Raw genomic sequence first — 23,314 nt, forward strand, 5'->3', positions numbered from 1 at the left:
TTTTTCATCAATGCAATTTCTGCATCATACTTGATAGCACGTAAATGTTGTAAATGATGGAAGTACACTGTGAAGACCTAACCTGAAAAAATACACTATTAATTTATTACCCCTATCAAATGGCATCTTTAATTCTATCAACAATTACTATGTATTAATATATGTCTTACTGGTTATTTTTGGTACCAGGTGCTTCAATCAGATGCTGTGACACAATAATCTCAACAGAGTCACTGATAATACGAGGTATCCTCACTTTCACCATAATACCATACTGAATAGTTACTTCTACTATATCTGTTGAAATAAATGATAAAAAATACTAGAATAAGAAACAAACTGGGTTTATACACTTCAAACTCACTTTTCCTCTAAATGTTTCTGATAACAAATTCATATTATAAGCCTGTTTTAATATGATAAGACGTTATGTAATCATGATGATATCATTATGACCCTCATCTACACCAAGAAAATCCACAGCGTCGTCTGGGCCCATCAAAGGACCTTCCCAATCTTTCTCTAATAAATATAGTAAGCATTAATATTATAATGTGTTGGACAAACTTTATTGGGTTGCTATAGAGTGACGTAGAGTACAGTTTTTGTGGTCCGGAGTGGTGTGTGATATTGGACTCAATTAATAGGACTGAGTCTGCTTCTTGGAAACCAGTTAAAGTAAAGAAAATCATTATTTGATGAAATCGATAACTAAATAAACAAACATAAAAATTATGCACATAAACTTCCAGTATAATAGTAGTAATTGAAAGATAGCATATTAAAATAAAATAGCTATTGTAATTCTTACAAGACATCATTGGACATGTAACGTAGACTGGCAGCTGGTATGATGACTAAATGATTAGGATTAGTCCATTCCAGATTGTGTTTTTACTGATCTGTCTGTAACAAAGAAATGGAAATAAATGAAACAATATAAATATAATTATTATAGTAATAAGAGGCATTATTGAAAAGGGGGAGGAGCTGAATGTGTACTAATGCATTATTGATTTACTCCATCAGTCGTTTTCGTCTGTGGGCAAACTCCATGCTTAGAAATGCCTGGAAGAACTGCATCAGAACAATACATAGGACCACGCTCATTTAACAATACCATACTCACTTTCATCTGATGCAAGCAACTCTGGATGTGAATATGAGGTTGGTTGACCAACATCTCTACTGATTTGTCTTTGAAAGAGACTCTGGATCCCTCTCTTTGAAGAGAAGAAAGTAAAACATCTTTGAATTATCTTGTGCATGTTCCTAAACATGTGATAATGGGGATCTTCCTGTTTATTACTCTGTGTCAATACTTTATAATAATATAAAAATTAATTGCAGTTTCCCGCTCGCGCCAATATGCAAGTATTTTAAAATTGATTGTTTGAATTATTTCATTTCTTACACGTACATTAGTGAAGGATGAAGTACAGTTGCAAAGAAAGTATTTTTCAAGAGTAGAACTACTGATAGTGATCTGACGTATCATATTCAAAGATATATATTACTTCATTATTAATTGTAGGTTAGTATTCAATCATGAACGTTAGTATATTTTTCTCATTTGTTGCTCAATATAATTATAATTATTACTATAAAACAGTTTATGATATTCATGACTCAACTATAGGTTCTAGTTTTATCAGGTGATGTTTGTAACGTTCTTCAAAATCTTGTTGCTGTGACAGAATATCTTCTTTACTGGCAGTCAAACTTCGTTCAAGCCAGTCTGTTTTCTCATTGCACAGTGCAGTCACTTTAGTCTAAAGAGAGTACAGTTGGTAAGTAAATGACAGTTCTTATAACTTACCTTATCTTCTTTGTTCCATTTTCCACTAATGCGCTCACTATCAGTTAATGTTTCCCTGGCTTGGCTGATGGCTAATTGCAGTAATGTGTTCGTGCTTCTGTGAACCAATAAGTAACAATGGTAAGTATTATTTAATGGTAGCTATCCTAGGTCACTGTGATAAATGACATTAGTATTATCGATGTAGTGAACATCAATAATACACTGTTATAAGTGAGTCAATGTGGTATAACTTTACAAATACTAACATATCTTCTAACCTGTACACTCTAAGTACGTGACACAATGATCCTGACCATATCTAATTGCGATGTCCTTAGCTGTCTCTTTGTGTCGTGTTTTCACATTGTAATCAGCACCCTCTTCAACAAGTACTTTAATGCACTCAACATGAACCCCACTTGCTCCAATATGCAACAGAGTGTACCCTATATCAGAATAAAACCATTATTAAGACATACTTATTGACATACCTGTACTATTTGCAGCATTAACATTGGCTTCTTTTTGTAATAAACACGTGACAAAGTCTCTTCTTCCTAGCAGAACAGCTAACTCTAGAGCAGTTTTTCCATCCTTGTTTCTCAATGTTAAATCACAGCCTTCCTCCAACCAACTGATTGAAACCATTTAAGTCGTTACCCTCTTCAATAAAATGGAACACACCTCCAGCCATGTTGTTATTATTGTCATGACAACGGTATATAACGGTGTCCACTCACTCACTTAATTAACCTCGTCCCCTGCCCTTGGGCGGGGCGCTTGTCCGGGTGGGGACGAGACTATCAAATTCGCTCCACACCCAAGAGCCAGGTACTGGTAGCTGTTCAACAGCCAGTCTTTATTTTTTTACCTTCCTAGAAGAGCAAATGATGCTTACTAATAGTAGTCATCCATTCCAATGTCTAAATGGGCTGTGTTCCTTGAGAAAAGATAAAAGTTATGCGATGTGGTCATTGAAGCTGATGGCTCTCGTTTTCACGTTTCACAGAGCAGTCTTAGCAAGCTGTAGTCCTTACTTCCATGCTATGTTCTGTGGAGACATGGAAGAGACGTGTAAGTCGTTGGTGGCCATTCACGATGTACCAGTCTCATATAATGGACACTATTTTTAAACTACTGTTACACAGCTACAATCATTGTCAACGAGGATAATGTACAAGAGTTACTCCCTGCAGCTTGTCTGCTTCAACTGAACTGGGTCAAAGATGTTTGTTGCGATTTCTTAAAGAACCAGATCTGTTCGTCAAATTGTCTTGGTATGAGAGCTTTTGCAGACACTCATGCTTGCGTAGAACTTCGTGAGGCAGCAGATATTTATGCACAACAGCATTACCTTGAAGTGTTTAGAAGGAGATGAATTTCTGGAATTAACTGTTGAAAATTAGTAGATTTGTTACAGAGTGAAGAGCTCAATGTTCAGAGTGAAGAGCAAGTATTTGAATCGGTCATGAAATGGGTAAGACATGATATCGATATACGAAAACGACATTTGGCAACCGTCCTAGAACATGTTCGTCTACCACTAGTGAAAGAAACTATTTAGTCTCCAAAATTGGCACAGAGCCCCTTATTCGTCAGATTGAGGCATGTCGTGATCTCGTTGATGAAGCAAAAGACTACCTTCTTCTTCCTGAACAAAGATCAAAGTTAAGTGGACCACGTACACGTCCTCGTAAACCAATGAAAAGTAACGAGACACTGTTTGCTGTAGGAGGGTGGTGTAACGGAGATGCTATTAGCATGGTAGAGCGTTATGACTTGTTGTCAAATGAGTGGAAACCAATGGCAAATATGAATAAAAAAAGATGTGGTGTTGGCATTGCAGTCCTTAGATAACTTTATATATGCAATCGGTGGCCATGACGGCAATAGCTATCTCAATAGTATTGAAAGATATGACCCACGGACTGATCATTGGAGTTCTAATATAGCTCCTACTAGTGCATGTCGTACTAGTGTGGGTGTGGCTGTCCTCAGCGGCCAGATATATGCTGTAGGTGGACAGGATGGGATTTCTTGTCTGAACTTAGTTGAATGGTGAGTTTTGTTATGGGTATATCCCTGTTATTATAGTATTATTAATAGTTATGATCCAGCTACTAATCGTTGGTCTCAAGTGTGTTCTATGAATACACAAAGATTGGGCGTGGCTATTGGTGTGTATTGGACGGCTGTTTGTATGCAGTTGGTGGTTCTAATGGCATGTCACCACTCAATACAGTAGAAAGGTAATAATGACAAGTCATGTGACTGTCATGTGACCATAGTACTTTAGATATGATCCTAAGACCAATCTGTGGACTCATGTTGCTTCAATGCAAGTTAAACGTAAACATTTGGGTGTGGCAGTCATTGACAATGCTTTGTACGCTGTTGGAGGACGAGATGATAACTTTGAATTGAGCAGTGTAGAAAGGTAAGCAGAATTACATCATAATATATGCACTAGAAGTTTGTACATGTATATTTTTGTGTAGTGGTGTTTGTTATTTCATGTAATATGTGTACATGTAAACAGATGTTAGTTGTACATTAATTTGTAAACAACAAAAGAACATGTACAATCAAAACACAGAGTGGAGGAGTCCTCTGTAACATGTTGTACAATTTATGTCTCTTCAGACTATAAACTATGTAGTGTCTCTAGATACAATAATGTGTTAGGTTGTGTTGTATATTGCTCTCTTCTCCTGGGAGTAGGTGTTGTGTGAACGAGTTAGTGATCTAATATGTTATGTTAATACAGTCGATTGTTTGGTATTCAAAGCAATGTTTGACACTCCTTCTACTATTTGTAAAGATTCTTTACTCCCCTATATCTGATCTAGCATATTATATTAACAGAATTAATTGTCTGGTATTCAAAACTTATCTGGTATATGTTACGATATTGGAACTCCTTATATGTAAACATTGTTCACTCCCATATTATTACAATCACCTAGCTACTATCTACCATTGTATTATATGAAGTAGTAGTGTTAATATTATTTGACTTCATGTTTGCAAACCATTACTTCACTAATAGGAGTCCTTAACTAAATATGTTTAAGGTTTGTGGTCAGTTAAATGGCTAAGTGTTAATAGTGAAATGTCTTTATATGTGACCCAACTTAGGAAACCATATTTTATTTTCAAGGAAAGCCTTTGTTAAATGGGGCATTTTTATAAAAGTTGGTCCCAGAAAGACCAATCATTAGTTACCAAATTTGGCAAGTGGCAAAAAAAATATATAAAATGTTCACATAGTAACTGTGTACATATAGTGTTCAGTCAAAATTTTAGTATTTGTTTCCTGAATTGGGCCACATTCAATCATCCAATATATTTATTAAAACCCCATTTACCACTACAGGTATGAACCTCGTATGAATCACTGGTATTCAGTGGTAGCCATGAACGAGAGACGGAGTGGATTAGGGATGTGTGTCCTCAATAGTAAGCTATATGCTGTCGGTGGATTTAATGGGAGCAGTTATCTTAAGAGTGTTGAGTGGTTGGACATCAATGAACACCAATGGAAACCTGCTTGTTTCCATGAACTATAGGCGTTTAGGTTGTGGTGTAGGAGTATTAACTTTAACAGGCTAATAATAAATATAATATAGTAACACTATTAGTTTACTAAACAGGTATTTATAACCAGTTTTGCAAACTGGTTGTATTTCACATTTTGGCTGGTTTATTATTATTATTTTATTTGGTTCCATTTTTTTAATCTCATTATTTACTATAACCAGTTTATTAAACTGGTTGTCTTAGCTGGTTTATTGACATTTCTTTGCAATACTTTTTTTTTGGAAAGCTACATATAATTGCTATTTCCAAAGAATTATTGTTAACTAAAAAATTAATTTGAAAGTGACATTTTGTCTCTGAGATTTCTATTAATTCGCTCAGAAGATCTCTTTAGCTTTACAGCTAATTCCTCTGCCTCGTCTAAACTCACTGTATCCAGGATTACCTATAGAAAGTAACACAACCTTTATAATTAGCAGATTATAGTATTACTATGTATAACTGTGTATAGTAATTGATGTATAAAAGTTCTGACATTGTATTCTAAATACCTTTATTACCTTTGTATGTTCATCAAATGCTACTACTGGTAATGTGTCTCCTGTTTGTTCATCAACTCTACTACTGGTAACTGGTCTCTGGTTTGTTCATCAAATGATACTATTGGTAATTGGTCTCTGCTGTTAGTATCTACCACTTTAGCTATACTTGAAAAAGGTAATGTTTCAAGAATTATTGTTCTTTGTGGCTGGTTTCTATTTTCTCTGGTATGAAGTTCAGATATATTAGATAACTTCTAGTAAGATTTGTAGGATGAGGGTAGCATGTATCACAATGATTATGATCTTCATTATGAGGGACTGAGAAGTGGGTGTGTCTCTTGTTGTTATTACAATAAATGTGAGGAGGATTTTGGTATATTGGAATGAGGTGGTATAGGTCTGACATTATATGTGATTTTCTTGTACGCATTGTTGTAGGTGTTGATTCTAATATATGTGTTCCTGAGGAATTTGGTCTGGATTTATGAAATTCTTTATGTTTTGGTTTTGGTCTCTGAGGTAGTGATAACAAATTGTTTGTTCAGTATCTTCCATATAATGATGAGGTGATGAATCGTAAAGTGGTCAGTATCTGTGGGGGTTTTCCTGGACGATGACCTAAATTGGTACTTGGAGTTACCTTTATGTTCATTGTCAGAATTTTCACTAGATAATCTACTCCCCATTGTTGCTAGTTTCTGTGTATTTTGATCCCCTGACAATGCTATCTTCACTCTCACTGTACTGCTGCCAATATTTTTTGGCTGTGTGCTTTCTCACTGGGAGTAACTATAGTACTTAGACTAGTAACAGAACTATCTTGATTTAATGTTGTCTCTATTGAAGAAGATAATGACTCAAGTGATGAAGAGGAACGAATTATAGTTTGTAACGATGAATAATTTTTTGAGGTTGATCTTTAGATCGAAATTCTATTTGATGTGTTTGTGAGTGTGGGATGTATTAAGAAATGATGCTTGAGTTTCTTTGTCATGTTGAACTGGACAGGCAGTAATGGCTTTATCAACACCTCTCTTGTGCAGACGTTTTCTATGAGACTTGTTTAATGTCACTTTCTCTCCTCGATGTCTTTTATGAGCTGGTTTTGACAATTGTAAAGGAGTTGATACCTTTCCAGTTTTATACTGTTGTTCAGGCTCAGAATTATCAATCCTTAAGGACTTGCTTACCTCTTGCGTGTCTGGTTTTTGCATAATACTTTGTAATTCTTCTTTTAAATTGACAAAATCTTGTCGCAGAGAATCAATGGCAGCTCTAGAAGGAAGCAATAGTACACAATATCTCATACATTAGATATTACTTACACTGTATTATGACTTGCTTTTGAGGATGCCACACTAGATACATCAGTGTCCCTCCTGTCTCTTCATGATCAATTGAGTGATGATTTTCATCCTCACTACTCAACACAGATTTGATAGGTATCACCCGGGTAGACAAGTGGAGATGGATTCTGTTGATGTCTTGTGTCCTCTGATTCTACAAACCCACTGTCCATCTCTGTTGCAAAGTGGTGCTGAACTGGTATCAAGCCTGTAGATAAATGATTGTTATACTTAAAGTAATTATTTCATTAACTTACCTTTATTTTTTTGATCTGGCAATTTTGTTGACTAGTCTTGAAGCTCTCAGGTCGTGGAGGAGAAGGAATATGTGGTAGAACTCTCTTTAGAGTCTTTGTATTTTCTAAAGAGGTTGTAGAGGGTCTTTCTTTAGGTTTAGAGATGGTTGATTTACCCTTTTGAGCTCTGCGATTATAGCCGGCTTGCCTTTCTCATCTTTTGGATGTCTATGTTTTGTTCGTGTTCTTTCTGGTCCTAATTTGTGATCAGTTGATCCACTGCTGTCAGAGTCAATGTCATAATGTAATGATTGAGAAGTCACTGGTTTCTTTTTCAAATGGTACTATGCGATGACGAGGAGCCTTTCCACAGATGATGGTGACACTATGTTAGAAGATGATCCTTTTTTTGTCTGTCATAACCTGTTGGTTTTGAAGTACTATGTACTGCTCTCTGATTTTTAGTTAATTGATGGAACTTCGAGGAGTATCAACAGGTGTACTTCTCATAGTGCTATCATCATTTGTGTGATTTCCTTGGTTAGAGCTTCTTGCACTAAAAATGGTTGAGTGTTACTTGGTTTTTGATGTATAGCCATTATGCTAGGAAGCATCTGAGGGATAAACAGTTCTTTGATTACTTACATCTATCCCTGAAAGAGAGGGGTAACAAGATTTCGTAAGTTCAGTCAACCTTTGATTGCTGCTAGTATGAACAGACAGTGGAAATCTGTCATGTGACTTGTCATGTGACTGAGCATTACTAGTATACATAGGTTGTTCTTGGTACATATCATTGATAGAAGGAGTATTGTACAGTGAATGAAGATTATCCATTGAATTGTGAGGCAGCGATGAAGGTCGTAACGGCTTGTGATGTTTAGACGTGCCAGAAAAGGATACTGAAGCTGCAGTGATGGGTGCACTGTATGGTGGTAGGTACATCGTAGTAACAGGCGCTGGTAAAGAAGAATGTAACTGATCTGTTGTTGGTATATAATGCATTGGCGTCTGCATAGAAGAGATGATTGGTGTAGGATGTTGTTGAGGTTGTAAATTGTGAGCAGATTGAGGTTTAAACTGTTGTGAAAAAGTATCATTTGAGATATCATTAAAAGGTGTTGTGATAGGAACTACCGAGACTTGGTTAGGTGCTTTAAACTGTTGTTGTGAAAAACTAGCAGTCAAGATATCATTAAAGGTGTTGTGGTAGGACATACGAGACATGGTTAGGTGCTTTAAACTGTTGTGAAAAACTAGCAGTTGAGATATCATTAAAAGATGTTGTGGTAGGACCTACTGAGACATGGTTAGGTTCTTTAAACTGTTGTGAAAAACTAGCAGTTGAGATATCATTAAAGATGTTGTGGTAGGACCTACTGAGACATGGTTAGGTGCTTTAAACTGTTTTGAAAAACTAGCAGTTGAGATATCATTAAAGGTGTTGTGGTAGGACCTACTGAGACATGGCTAGGTGCTTTAAACTGTTGTGAAAAACTAGCAGTCAAGATATCATTAAAAGGTGTTGTGGTAGGACCTACTGAGACATGGTTAGGTGCTTTAAACTGTTGTGAAAAACTAGCAGTCGAGATATCATTAAAAGGTGTTGTATAGGACCTACTGAGACATGGTTAGTTCTTTAAACTGTTGTGAAAACTAGCAGTTGAGATATCATTAAAAGATGTTGTGGTAGGACCTACTGAGACATGGTTAGGTGCTTTAAACTGTTTTGAAAAACTAGCAGTTGAGATATCATTAAAAGGTGTTGTGGTAGGACCTACTGAGACATGGCTAGGTGCTTTAAACTGTTGTGAAAAACTAGCAGTCAAGATATCATTAAAAGGTGTTGTGGTAGGACCTACTGAGACATGGTTAGGTGCTTTAAACTGTTGTGAAAAACTAGCAGTCGAGATATCATTAAAAGGTGTTGTAGTAGGACCTACTGAGACATGGTTAGGTTCTTTAAACTGTTGTGAAAAAACAGCAGTTGAGATATCATTAAAAGATGTTGTGGTAGGACCTACTGAGACATGGTTAGGTGCTTTAAACTGTTTTGAAAAACTAGCAGTTGAGATATCATTAAAAGGTGTTGTGGTAGGACCTACTGAGACATGGCTAGGTGCTTTAAACTGTTGTGAAAAAACTAGCAGTCAAGATATCATTAAAAGGTGTTGTGGTAGGACCTACTGAGACATGGTTTAGTGCTTTAAACTGTTTGAAAAACTAGCAGTTGAGATATCATTAAAAGGTGTTGTGGTAGGACCTACTGAGACATGGTTTAGGTTCTTTAAACTGTTGTGAAAAACTAGCAGTTGAGATATCATTAAAAGATGTTGTGGTAGGACCTACTGAGACATGGTTAGGTGCTTTAAACTGTTGTGAAAAACTAGCAGTTGAGATATCATTAAAAGATGTTGTGGTAGGACCTACTGAGACATGGTTAGGTTCTTTAAACTGTTGTGAAAAACTAGCAGTTGAGATATCATTAAAGGTGTTGTGGTAGGACCTACTGAGACATGGTTAGGTGCTTTAAACTGTTGTGAAAAACTAGCAGTTGAGATATCATTAAAAAGTGTTGTGGTAGGACCTACTGAGACATGGCTAGGTGCTTTAAACTGTTGTGAAAAACTAGCAGTTGAGATATCATTAAAAGGTGTTGTGGTAGGACCTACTGAGACATGGTTAGGTGCTATAGGTTTCTGTAAAGATGGATTAACTTCTGTTCTAAGTATTTGATGCTGTAAATCTGCCATATTTGAAGGATTATGTGCCTGTGGTACTGGAATATTGTTAACTGAGTTGAGAGTTGGAATCTGTATTGAAGGGTTTACAGTCATAGGATGTATGTTTTGTGGTCGTTGTACCACTGGTCCCTGAGAAGTATGATCAGATTGATGAATTTTTGAATTAGTCATAGTACAGGTTGACTGAGGAGAAGAATACAGGCCTGTCCCTACAAGTAAGGAAGAAACTATTAGTAGCATTGTTTTGAACTGGAAGTGTCTTAATAGGAGAAGATGGTTGTATATTGGTATTGACATGTGCAGATGAATAATAAACCTCTGGAGATGGTAGCCATTTGTTTGTGGTTGCTAAGGTAACTGGGATCATCAGTGGAGTCATGGCACTGAGAGCGTCTGCGCATCTGCTCTACTAGTGGTATTGGTCTGAGGCTTCACATAGGTACGAGTCTGATAGAAGGGACTGTGAGTCCAAGGAGGACTACCAGATTGAGGTTCCATATGAGTACAAGTCTGACAGGGAGGACTATCAGACTGAGGATTTGCATGAGTATGAGTCTGATAGAGAGGACTACTACACTGAGGTTGAGGTTCCATATGAGTACGAGTCTGATAGGGAGGACTATCAGACTGAGGATTTGCATGAGTATGAGTCTGGTAGAGTGGACTACTACACTGAGGTTCCATATGAGAATGAGTCTGATAGGGAGGACTACCAGATTGAGGTTCCATATGAGTACGAGTCTGATAGGGAGGACTATCAGACTGAGGATTTGCATGAGTATGAGTCTGATAGAGAGGACTACTACACTGAGGTTGAGGTTCTATATGAGTACGAGTCTGATAGGGAGGACTATCAGACTGAAGATTTGCATGAGTATGAGTCTGGTAGAGAGGACTACTACACTGAGGTTCCGTATGAGAATGAGTCTGATAGGGAGGACTATCAGACTGAGGATTTGCATGAGTATGAGTCTGGTAGAGAGGACTACTACACTGAGGTTCCATATGAGAATGAGTCTGATAGGGAGGACTACCAGATTGAGGTTCCATATGAGTACGAGTCTGATAGGGAGGACTATCAGACTGAAGATTTGCATGAGTATGAGTCTGGTAGAGAGGACTACTACACTGAGGTTCCATATGAGAATGAGTCTGATAGGGAGGACTACCAGATTGAGGTTCCATATGAGTACGAGTCTGATAGGGAGGACTATCAGACTGAGGATTTGCATGAGTATGATTCTGATAGAGAGGACTACTACACTGAGGTTCCATATGAGAATGAGTCTGATAGGAGGACTACCAGATTGAGGTTCCATATGAGTACGAGTCTGATAGGGAAGACTATCAGACTGAGGATTTGCATGAGTATGAGTCTGGTAGAGAGGACTACTACACTGAGGTTGAGGTTCCATATGAGTATGAGTCTGATAGGGAGGACTACCAGTCTGATGCCCTTCAGTGTGAGTACAAATCTGATAGGAAGGATTGCGAATCTGAGGCTCAGTATGATGACAGGAAGGACTGTTGGTCTGCGGATTGGTATGGGTATAAATCTGATTGGAAGTACTGTGAGTCTGAGGCTCAGTAGAGGTATGAGTCTGATTGGAAAGACTATGAGGCCTCATATGGGTACAATTTTGATTGGAAAGACCATGAGGCTTTGTATGGGTATGTGTCTCATGGGATGGATTACCAGTCTGAGGCTCCATAAAGGTTTGAGTCTGACTACTATGAGGTTGATAGCCAGTCTGAGGCTTGGTATGGGTATGAGACTGACTACTATGAGTCTGATAGGAGGGACTGGACATATGTCGTTCCATATGAGTATATGTCTGATTAGAAGGATTACTGGTCTGACACTCAGTATTGGTATGATCCCAATAGGAAGGATTACCAGTCTGAGGGTTGATATGGGTATGAGTCTGATAGGAAGGACTATGAGCATTCATCTGGTTTGAGTCTGACTACTAGTCTGGGGTCTAATATGGGCATGAGTGTAACAGGAAGGACTGATAGTCTGAGGCTCATGATATGATATCTCAGTTTTGAAGGTGTTCTCAATATCTTCAGGTATGTACATTTGATGTGTTTTTGGAGAGTTAAAGAATTTGCTGAGGATGCATTTGATTCAGTGAAATCAGATGTAAGCGATTGAGTGTTGCTTTTGGTTGCTATGAAAAAATGAGCTGGGACTTCATGATTACATCCATGTATCTATAATATGAAGGATGCATCACAACATCTTCTGTAAAGTCATTGTATTACCTCAAGATTAGAATCACTAGCTGTATTGCTCTGCAAAGACAATTCAGTGTTTTCCCTAAAATGAGACAAGAACAAAAGTTTTGAGTAATCAGCTTATAATTGAGACATATTTTTTCTTGTTAGCATTTTTTTTGCAATTTTAGAGTTTAGGGATTAGCAAAAATAGGTTATATTACCAACAAAACAGTTTGTTGACAAATGAAACAAGGTATTGCCTTGCCTTCTATAGTGTTAATAATCATTACTTATTAGGTTAGTGATAATAAATTAATAACACATTCTATTAATTACTGGTGATAAATGGTGGAATAGACACATCGAGTGTGAATATAGAAAAACTGACAATTTGCAAATTAGAAAGAAAAAAGTAATCATACAACAAGTAAATTCTTCACTATAATAATAATATATTATTTGTTGGCAAGGTAACATTATTACATCATCAAACCTTTTCTTGTCTTGGGATGCTTGTATTAACTGTTGAGATTTCAATTTCAAGAGCCCAGTGAACTCTTGTAATTGTTGAGCCAATTTTATTAGCTGTAACAATATATAGTCTGAGAGTATTAAAAGATAAAAACTGTACCTCATCTTCAACCATCTTATTGTCATCATCATCGTTTCCATTTGTCTCTTTCCAGCTGTTTACATTGCTAGCTAGGTCTTGGTGTAGCTGATGTAAATCGATCAGTTCAGAATAAATATCATCAAGGGAAATGTCGCTATCTTTTGTTTTGTCATGCAATGCAGCTAGTCGATGTTGAAGTTTTGCGATCTGCTGTAGATTTTCACTAGTATTGTGAGGTTCTATTATAGTATCATCTTCATCTTCACTTGTGGTAATGTCCCTGATAACACTGTGTTCCATTTTCTGTCATCATTGCTGCTTTACAAACATGTTTGTCATTAACAATGGTATTTGCTATTAATCTTGTTGCTGGAAGAGGTAGAGTTATTGTTGGAAGTGTATTGCAGTCAACGATAGCAGATATTCTCGGTCGAATAGTGGCATTTTCTACTGTGTTGTGATTTAGTATGTAATGCTTGTGTATGTCTACATTAGCACCCAATCTAAGACGGTCAATGTGCAGTCTCGCTTCGGCAAGTTGATGTCGCGTCCTCCTCATATTCATGTAATAGACTTGCGTAAAGTTGTTAGTAGTTTGGTTCTCCAATTTTATTTGCTCCACGTCAGTATTTGCTGTAATCTTACCTTTACTGTTCGTGTTTTTATTCGTTGCATCTGTTGTTTCTTCGTCACAGTTGTTTGCTTCGAACTCCATATCTCATAATACCACCTCATCTCGAATACAAAACCACACCCTGGGACACACCTACCTCACGACACTTGATTAAAAAGCAATTAATAATTAATTATTATTATAGACACACACACATAAAATACATAATTCGAAGGAAAATTAAACAAGTTTTATTTCTGACATTCCTTTTATCGGTAACTCAATATCACCGCCAGTATGTGGAGTGACAGTTTCATCATCACCTCCTGTTTTTTTATTGCCATTTAACTTGAAGGTACCTGCCCGTTCTTGTTTCATAATGAAGAGAACAATAGCAACAATAACAATAATAACTACTAGAGCTATTAAAACTCCTATGGCTGAACCAGTAATTATAACTGCATTCACTATAAAAATTCAACAATTAATAATAGTTATATTGATCACATAATTAACTCACTGTTAGCTATATTCGGAGCAGTAGGTGTAGGACTATCGATTGACTCTGTCACTGATTTTAAGTCAGTTGAGGTAGATGGACTAGCACTTGAAGATGTGGTAGATGGACTACCATTAGAAGATGTCGTATACATTGAATTACCTAAGTAATTTAAACATCATTTGTATTATGTACTTACAATACATACTACATTTTCACAAAATAAAACTAGTCATTCAAATGATAGTCATAAGTATTTGGCCTGCATTGCATGTATAACACTTCCATAAGTCATGCAATTATTTACCATCATGTGACATATCATGTGACATACTTGGCTCTGTTGATGACACCATACTGCTAGTTGGTTGTACTAAAAAGGTTAAGAAATCAAATAGATAATTATAAAAAAAGATATGTATACAGTGACAAACAGCTCATAAAGAAACTCTGGATTAAGGAAAACCTGTTGTAATTCATACTGTACTAACTTGCCCCTGTATTGCCCCTGTTGATACTTGTTAAGGTTCAAAATGTCTATTATATGTATATACATAGAGAGAGAGGCTTTAACAAGTAAGTAAGCTCCAAAAGAAATTTGTACATGTAAAACATATATTGCCAAGCAATAGCAATTATGGTAACCAATTTACAAATAAATTAACTAAAGAGTTAAGATTATATTTTAATACATGTCACTTCCATTATAATATATTACTTACTTGAATATATAATTAGAGTTGCTATTTTACTCAATGTTGATGAATATGTGAATTGTACTACTGTATTTGAAGTACTAAAAGTAGCTTCAACACTTAGAGTATAGTCACCTTCATCAGAATTACTAACATTACGTAGAATAACCTCAAATGATTCAATGTATGAGTTTTCTTGTCTTAAACTCAGTCTATTATCCAACATACCATATTGTTTGAAATACAAGATGCAACATTGTCTTTAGTTGGAGTAGAAATAGTGGAAGTACACACAACTCTATCACCATTGCTTTTTGTAATTCGAACACGAGACACAGGCAAAACAGCCTCAGTACTACCAGTCATGTTATAGTTTTATGTTAATATTGAATGTAGTATCACTGCCTACAGTGGTGTTGTCAATATAGAAATTGGGAACAGGAAGGGCTAAAGAAAGAAAAAATGTTTAACTTCCAAACCATCTACACTGACTTGGAGGAGAAAGGACAGAAAACAGAAAAGAGGGATTAAAGAAAGAAAAAAAGAAAAAAGGAAAGGTTGTATACCTAGTGTTATTAGACATAGAGTATTGTCTCCTGGTACACCTTGGTCCGCAGTTGTATTAAAAGTACAGGAATATGAACCTTCATCAGAAGTTCTTACATTTGTTATTTTATAACTGGACCAGTTTCAGATAACATTTCCATGGTATTGTTTGGTCTTTTTAATTTCCATTTAAAGGTGTCATCTAATACAGCTTTACTAGTATCACATTGTAAGTTTGCCATATGATTATCATTGGCAATATAATAGTGTGTAATATCTATAAATGAAAAGATGTTAAATGTATACAAAATACATGAATGGATCAACATTGGATAAAATAGATACATAGTGAACAGGAATTTAAAAAATGACAAGATTAATTCAACGAATTGGCTAATGGACACAAGTGCAAATATTATTTCTCTTCCTGAGGATTACATATTATGATAACAATTTCTTACAAATAGCCAGTACTTTCCCAAAACACATAAAACAGGACAGTTAGTAATTATAGTTATAGAATAAATTAAAAACAGTTGTGGATTTAAAAAAACCCTTACTTGGCTTTATTAATTCAACATAACATATCATGGACACATTGTATAACTTTTTATAAAAAACAGACCCTCTCATTTCAGTCCAAAATCTAAACATCAATACTATTACATTGTGTTTACTTTACTTAACAAAGCAAATCTTTGTTTATGACTTCACTAGAACCATCTAACTCATTTTATAAAATATAAAACTATCTTCACTATTTCACTATGGAGTTTTCTGACGGAAAAGTCAATTTATTTTGATAATAGCTTGACATTAATCAGGAAAAAATAATACTATAATCATAACATTCAGAGAATTGACTTACTATTTGATTCACAATAATCCACATGAAATGTTCCACAATGAACACATACTATCAGCACGGTGAATAAATAAATACAGAAGCTTTTGTTCATATCTACATGAAATAAAAAAAAAAAACATTTAAAAAAATCAAACATTTTTGCGTATATTATATACGCAAATATAAGTTTGGCTTTCATAAAAATGCTACAGACATTTCAGATGTTATGTCACTATACTACATACAGTTACTATATGTATAGTGTATGTACTATAGTAATGTTAGCAAAATTAAAACAAAGATATTCTGTCATTATACATTAAAAAGGACACTTCCTTATAATGTCATAGTTCCATCAATCCAATATTACTTCAGTAGAGTGAGTAGACAAAAGAAAACAATCACATACTGATTAGCATGCTTTGTTGCCTATATTAGGTAAAGGGCATGACTAAAGAGGAAGAAGTATCATGTTTAGTCATGAGGTTAAAGTATGTCATTGCGAGTAAATGTATACATTCTTATTCAAGGTTAATACTACTACTATGATAACAACACAACATTCCCTTAATTGTTAACTATACCAAACATTTAATTTTTAGAATGACAAAAATCCCACATGCATTCTTACACTCATACACTACAGGGAGTTGAATTTTTAACTGGTACAGCAAAAGCTAATACAAAAAACTATCTAGAATATCACATTTAGTCACTGGTGATATATGATAGCTACAATCATATTATATAAATAGATTACTACACTCCATATTATAGACTATTATGTACATATAGAATAGTTAACAATGTTAACAAGTCAACATTGATAAGATTAGGAAACCTTAAAAAGGTAGTAAACATTTCAAATAAACACATACTTTCAACTACAGTTTATATATGTGATACTATAAAAGCATCCAGTGTTAGTATAGTGATACTCCGACACAGAATTAACTATTGTTTGTCATTAAAAACTTAGACAATGAATCAAGTTGGTGTCTATATAGCTTCAAATAGGGGGTCTGGTTCATTAGCCATCAATACAGATTACATGTCCTGGAAGTACTATATTCAACTAGAAATCAATCTTATATCATAAACTAGTATTAATAAATGTGATACACAATGAGAACTTTTAAAAAAACTATCCTGAACACCAAAGGTAATCTATTATTGATAGAGGTTTAATAAAACAAACAGAGAGAATATAAAAATATGATTAGCCCAAGAGGTCATCCACACAGAGTTGAATTACCAGAGGTCAAGACCTATTCATCTCTTATCACTAAAACAATCTGTAATATCAACCACAAACAATAGTATGTATGTTATACGTATACAAAGACAAACTGCAAGAAAGAGAACGTAAATCTACTAATACAACCACAAGTTAAACAAATAGAAACCCATTATTTATGAAGCTTACCTTATAGCACTATTTTCAATTAAAAGTCACTAGCAGGTACTATACATGTCACGTTATTAAATCAGTTACTAACTAGCCACACCCCTCGGGCACGCCCACTTGCTTTTTATTAATTATAGCGTATGCTATAATTGAAAGACACTTAGATCACTAGACAATTCCTAGATATTTATAAGAGTAGACACATTCAATCACAGTAGAATTGAGGAAAAGAGGAGGTAGAGAAGATAGAACTGCTTGGCTTTTTCTTGAGATAAGCATGTATTTGGTTTATTATTAATAATAATAATATTAATATTATTAACAGACAATCCAAGGAGTCTCAAGGACCCAGTTTGGATGTCTTATGACATGCAGTTCCCGAGATGGGCATTTATATGGACATGTGGGAGGAGAAATGTTTGAGAGGATGTGACTGATCATTATAATTAATGTAGTAGTATTATCATCCAGTTGTGAGTGCATGACTAGTAGAAACTTATCTAAAGAGAGAACAAAAAGACATTGTCACTGAATAACTGATAGAACTTAAATTGTGGTATATGTATTAGGATTGATACCTGAGTTTGTTTGTCACATCAACTTGAACTCATAGACACTTTAATATCTATGTTGAACTGGACATACAGTACTAGTGTTGTAGCTGTTCTGGCTTTATCAATTCCTGTCTTGTGCAGACTTTGTTCTATCAGACTTGTTTTCGTGTCACTTTCTCTCCTTGATATTATTGATCTTTGATGTCAGTTGTTCAGGAATTGTATAAGTAAACATAGAAAAAAAAACATACTGCAAGATCAACTAGGGAAGCCCTGGCAGGAGTTTGTACACATGTTTTGAACAATTTGGTGGCATGTGTTAGTGACTTAATTAGTTGAGGAGTTTTCTTTCTTTTCTGCTTCCATGTTTTGCTTTTGTGTTTCTTTGGGCTGAAAATAATTTTGGTTTGACATCTGATTTGTGAGCTATTTTCTATTGTAATATTGAGTCATATGAAACACTGGATTATAGTGGCCAGGTTGTCTGTAATAGCATTAGATACAGGACGATCCAATTACCCAAAATACTTCCAAAGGATAGATTATGAATTCTTGTGAGACAAATTAATAGGGGATATACTTAATTTACTCACTTAAGGTACCATAACATATGAATCAATTTTTTAAACTCAATTACTCCCAACTTTCTGTCCTTTTACTCTATCTCTCATACAGATAAACTATCTATCATTTTATCAAATGAACTCAGTATCCCTCAATCAAAATGTTAATTTAAGATCAAAACCAAATTATAATCATTATTTAAAGTTTACTTATATGTTTGTATAAATCATTTCAAGTTTATTAATTAATTGTTATGTCCAATATATTATCAGATTAGTTTATGTAATTTTTATAATTATTATGTCACTTGTAAGCTTGGTGACTGGAGAGTCTATATATCTGTGACAATATATCAAAAATAAGATGGTTACAGATGCACAAATGAAATGCATAACTCACGTAAATTTTAAGAAAAATTAAGTTCCCCAATTTTTTTATTGCCATTTGAAATGTCATCTTCAGGATACAGTGGATTAACAGTATCATTGTCATCTAGATTGTTATTGTGTCATTATAAGAACTTTTATGTCGTTGTCTTTCAATAATAAATGCAGCAACAACAACAATAATAACAACCAGTAATAGAATTAAGGATGTGGTCCCAATGACAGAAGCAACAATAATACGTGTAGTTGCTATATAAAAGCTCTTATGTCAGTCATGTGATTAACTTACAAAATAACATACTTGAAGAAGTTGGAGTAGAAGTGTTGGTTGGAAATAAAAACCTCTGATGTCAATGTTATGTAAGTAGTTATCATAGTTGGACTAGTCCTCGATGATGATGTCATGTAGTGTTTAATGTATGTGACATACCATGTGACATGCCTGGCTCTGTTGACAATACAATGCTACTAGTTGGTTGAACTAAAACGAGTTAAGAAATTGCAAATAAAATAATACTTACAAAAGTGGAATACATACAATTAAAAAACCCCTCATAATTAATAATGGTTTAAATATTGAGTCTATAACTGATAATAATATTTTACTTTGTATTTAGGAAATGATATAAATTTCAAAATGAACATTACAGAGAGATAGAGAAGATTTTATTGTATAATTAATATCAATGCTTTAAAACAAACCTGTAATATGCAAAATACATATTAGTTAATTAACGTAATGTGGTAATTAATTAATAAGACATGCTACATTGATTATAATATATTACTTACTTGAATATATAATTAGAGTTGCTATTTTACTCCATGTTGATGAATATGTGAATTGCACTACTGTATTTGAAGTACTAAAGTAGCTTCAACACTTAGAGTATAGTCACCTTCATCAGAATTACTAACATTACGTAGAATAACCTCAAATGATTCAATGTATGAGTTTTCTTGTCTTAAACTCAGTCTATTTCTCAAAACATACCATTATTGTTTGAAATACAAGATGCAATATTGTCTTAGTTGGAGTAGAAATACTGGAACTACACACAAACTCTACCGTACCGCTTTTTATAATTCGAACACGAGACACAGGCAAAAACAGCCTCAGTACTACCAGTCATGTTATAGTTTATGTTAATATGAATGTAGTATTACTGCCTACAGTGGTGTTGTCAATATAGAAATTGGGAACAGGAAGGGCTGAAGAGAAAGAAAAATGTTTACTTCCAAACTGTCTACATTGACTTGAAAAAGAAGAGAAAGAAAAAAGGAAAGGTTTTATACCTAGTGTTATTAGACATAGAGTATTGTCTCCTGGTACACCTTGGTTCATAGTTGTATTAAAAGTACAGGAATATGAAACTTGCATCAGAAGTTTCTACGTTTGTTATTATATAATTTGGACCAGTTTCAGATAACATTGTCATGGTATTGTCTGGTCTTTTTAATTTCCATTTATAGATGTCATTTACTACAGTTTCACTAGTCTCACAATGTAAGTCTGCGTACTATTATCATTGGCAATATAATAGTGTGTAATGTCTATAGAATGAAAAGATGTTAAAATGTATATAAAATACATGAATGGATCAACATTGGAATAATATAGATACATAGGAAACATGAATTTAAAAAATGAGAAGAGTAATTTAATGAATTGGCTAATGGACACAAGTGTAAATATTATTTCTTTCCTGAGAATTACATATTATGATAAATACTTCCTTAAAAATAGCCAGTACTTCCCAGAAGATAGTAAACACAGCAAACAGGATTTAAAATATGACAAGAGTGAATTGGCTAATAGATACAAGTGTAAATATTTTTCTTTCCTGAGAATTACATATCATGATAACTATTTCCTTAAAAATAGCCAGTACTTTCCCAGAAGATAGTAAACACAGTAAACAGGAATTTAAAATATGACAAGAGTAGTTCAATGAATTGGTTAAGTGTATATTAATATTAATCTAAACTTCAACACTATAACACTTGTTTACTTTTCTTGATAAACGATTCTTGTTTATGACTTTACTAGAACTATCAAGCTCATTTTATAAAATTATCTAACAGTTACAGTAACAACATCACTAACTATTTAATATGGTGTTCTGATGGATAAACACATGCTATGCTTGAGATGGCACGGAAAAGTCAATTTATTTTGATAATAGCTTGACATTACGTATACAATGACTATCATAACATTCATAGAATTGACTTACTATCTGGCTCACAATAATTCACATGAAATGTTTCACATTGAACACATACCATCAACACAATGAATACATAAATACAGCTCCTTTTGTTTCATATCTACATTAAAAATAAATTGACTTTCATAATAAAATTAAAAAATTTGCGCACATTATTTACACAAATATAATTTTGGCTTAAACAAAAACCATTAGAGACATTTCATATGTTATGTCAATATACTACATTCAGTTGTAATTGACAGTGTTACATTAGGAAAATTTGAAGAGTAATAATATTACTAAAAATATTTTGATCTCCTTCCATTATACATTAAGGGAGTTAAAGGGATATAATGTCATAGTCTGATCAGAATATTACTTTAGTAGAGCAAGCAGACAACAGAAAATAACCATATACTGATATGCATGTATTATTGTACTACATTTGGCATGACTAAAGACATTCATGATGTCATAATATGCAATTAGGAGGTGATTTTATTACTCATAAAAGCATTGTATCATTTCAATTGCGACCTTTGTTACTATAATTAACATTACTCAGTTATCATAAACCAAATCTTGTCTAAACAAGCCAACTAACCAAAAGTTATATAGTAGTTTACTCACTAATAAATGAAGCCAAATAATATTTTTTCATGGCTTCAATTATTTGGAATAAACTATAGAGATTGCCTTTACACTTCTCAATTAATGTATGAGGTTGTAAGTGATTACACGCATAGTTTAGTACTGCTATCATAACTTGATATAATAAACAGTGATTTCAGTTAACTATGTCAAAAATTTGCAACGACAGAAAAATCTCTACACTCAACAACCATTACAAACAATTTAGCCATTGATCATGACATACAATACAACTATTACTCTATTCTGTACTATTCAATACGACATACTATATTGTTCAAAAGGTTAGAAAACCTTAACAAGTTAGTTCATAGATGAACAATACCTCTTATCACTAAACAATCAGTGATATAAACTACAAATATTAAAGACAATGGAAAATCAAGTAGAGAACATACATCTGCATTCAATTACAAAGCAAACAAAAAGAAAATTGATTACTTTATGGCTGTAATCTTCTCCAGTGAAAAAACTCACTAAGGACCTATAGTTAAAGCCAGCGACAAATTCAGATTCAAATAGGCGGGGGTAACATCGTAAAATGTTGTCATGTTTTCTTATAGCTGGCGGACAAAACCCGTTGACGGGCCCGTCCTGAAACCCGTCCGGATACGTCAAAAAAATCCGGGCGGACACGACGATTGGGCTATTTTTTATTTTGGACGAGGTTGTAGAATTTTGATTCAATAATGATGATGACAAAAGGGTTAAAAATTTTAAGCTCAACCCACGTAATTATTTTCAATTCAATTAATTAACTTAACTCAATAATGAATAATTAACCTGTGTGCAAAGAAATTTAAGACAAAATTATAATAAACAGAAATCATTGTATCTAGTCAATGATGCTAAAGTACTGATGAGCCAGTTGTTACCAGATCACCACTTTCCAGCATTCTGAGTGTTCTTTAAAACACTCAAACCTAAATTGTGTAGGCATTTTCCCTTTGGCTCAGATCGTATTGGCAGATGATATCGAAAATCACTGGGTGTCTTGTTTTCCCTGCTGGTGGTCTACCAGCTACAGCATAAGCCTTCCTTTTTGAAACATTTTTTCGTCTCCCTGAAGCAGTAGCTTGCACAGGAATCCGCCTACCTCGTCGAATCCCACCACCTTGAACACATGTCACAGTTCCAGGATTATGTGTGAACCCAAAGCAATGAAAGGCTGAAGCCATCAGTGCATTTGAGTGTGATTTCACCATAGTGTTGTATCTAACAATAATTTTTTTTTACTCCAGAGCATAACTGTAGATCACTTCATCCAGACGCTGTTTCAGATCCATAATAACT

General features: G+C 34.4%; 1 pseudogene; it reads left to right on the forward strand.

Moving 5' to 3' along the window:
* Positions 1-2,720: 2,720 nt before the first annotated feature.
* LOC121392050 lies at positions 2,721-12,170 on the forward strand (annotated as a pseudogene).
* The last annotated feature ends 11,144 nt before the right edge of the window (positions 12,171-23,314 follow it).

The sequence above is a fragment of the Gigantopelta aegis genome, unplaced genomic scaffold (assembly GCF_016097555.1).
Source record: "Gigantopelta aegis isolate Gae_Host unplaced genomic scaffold, Gae_host_genome ctg3331_pilon_pilon, whole genome shotgun sequence".
Taxonomy (NCBI): Eukaryota; Metazoa; Mollusca; class Gastropoda; order Neomphalida; family Peltospiridae; genus Gigantopelta; species Gigantopelta aegis.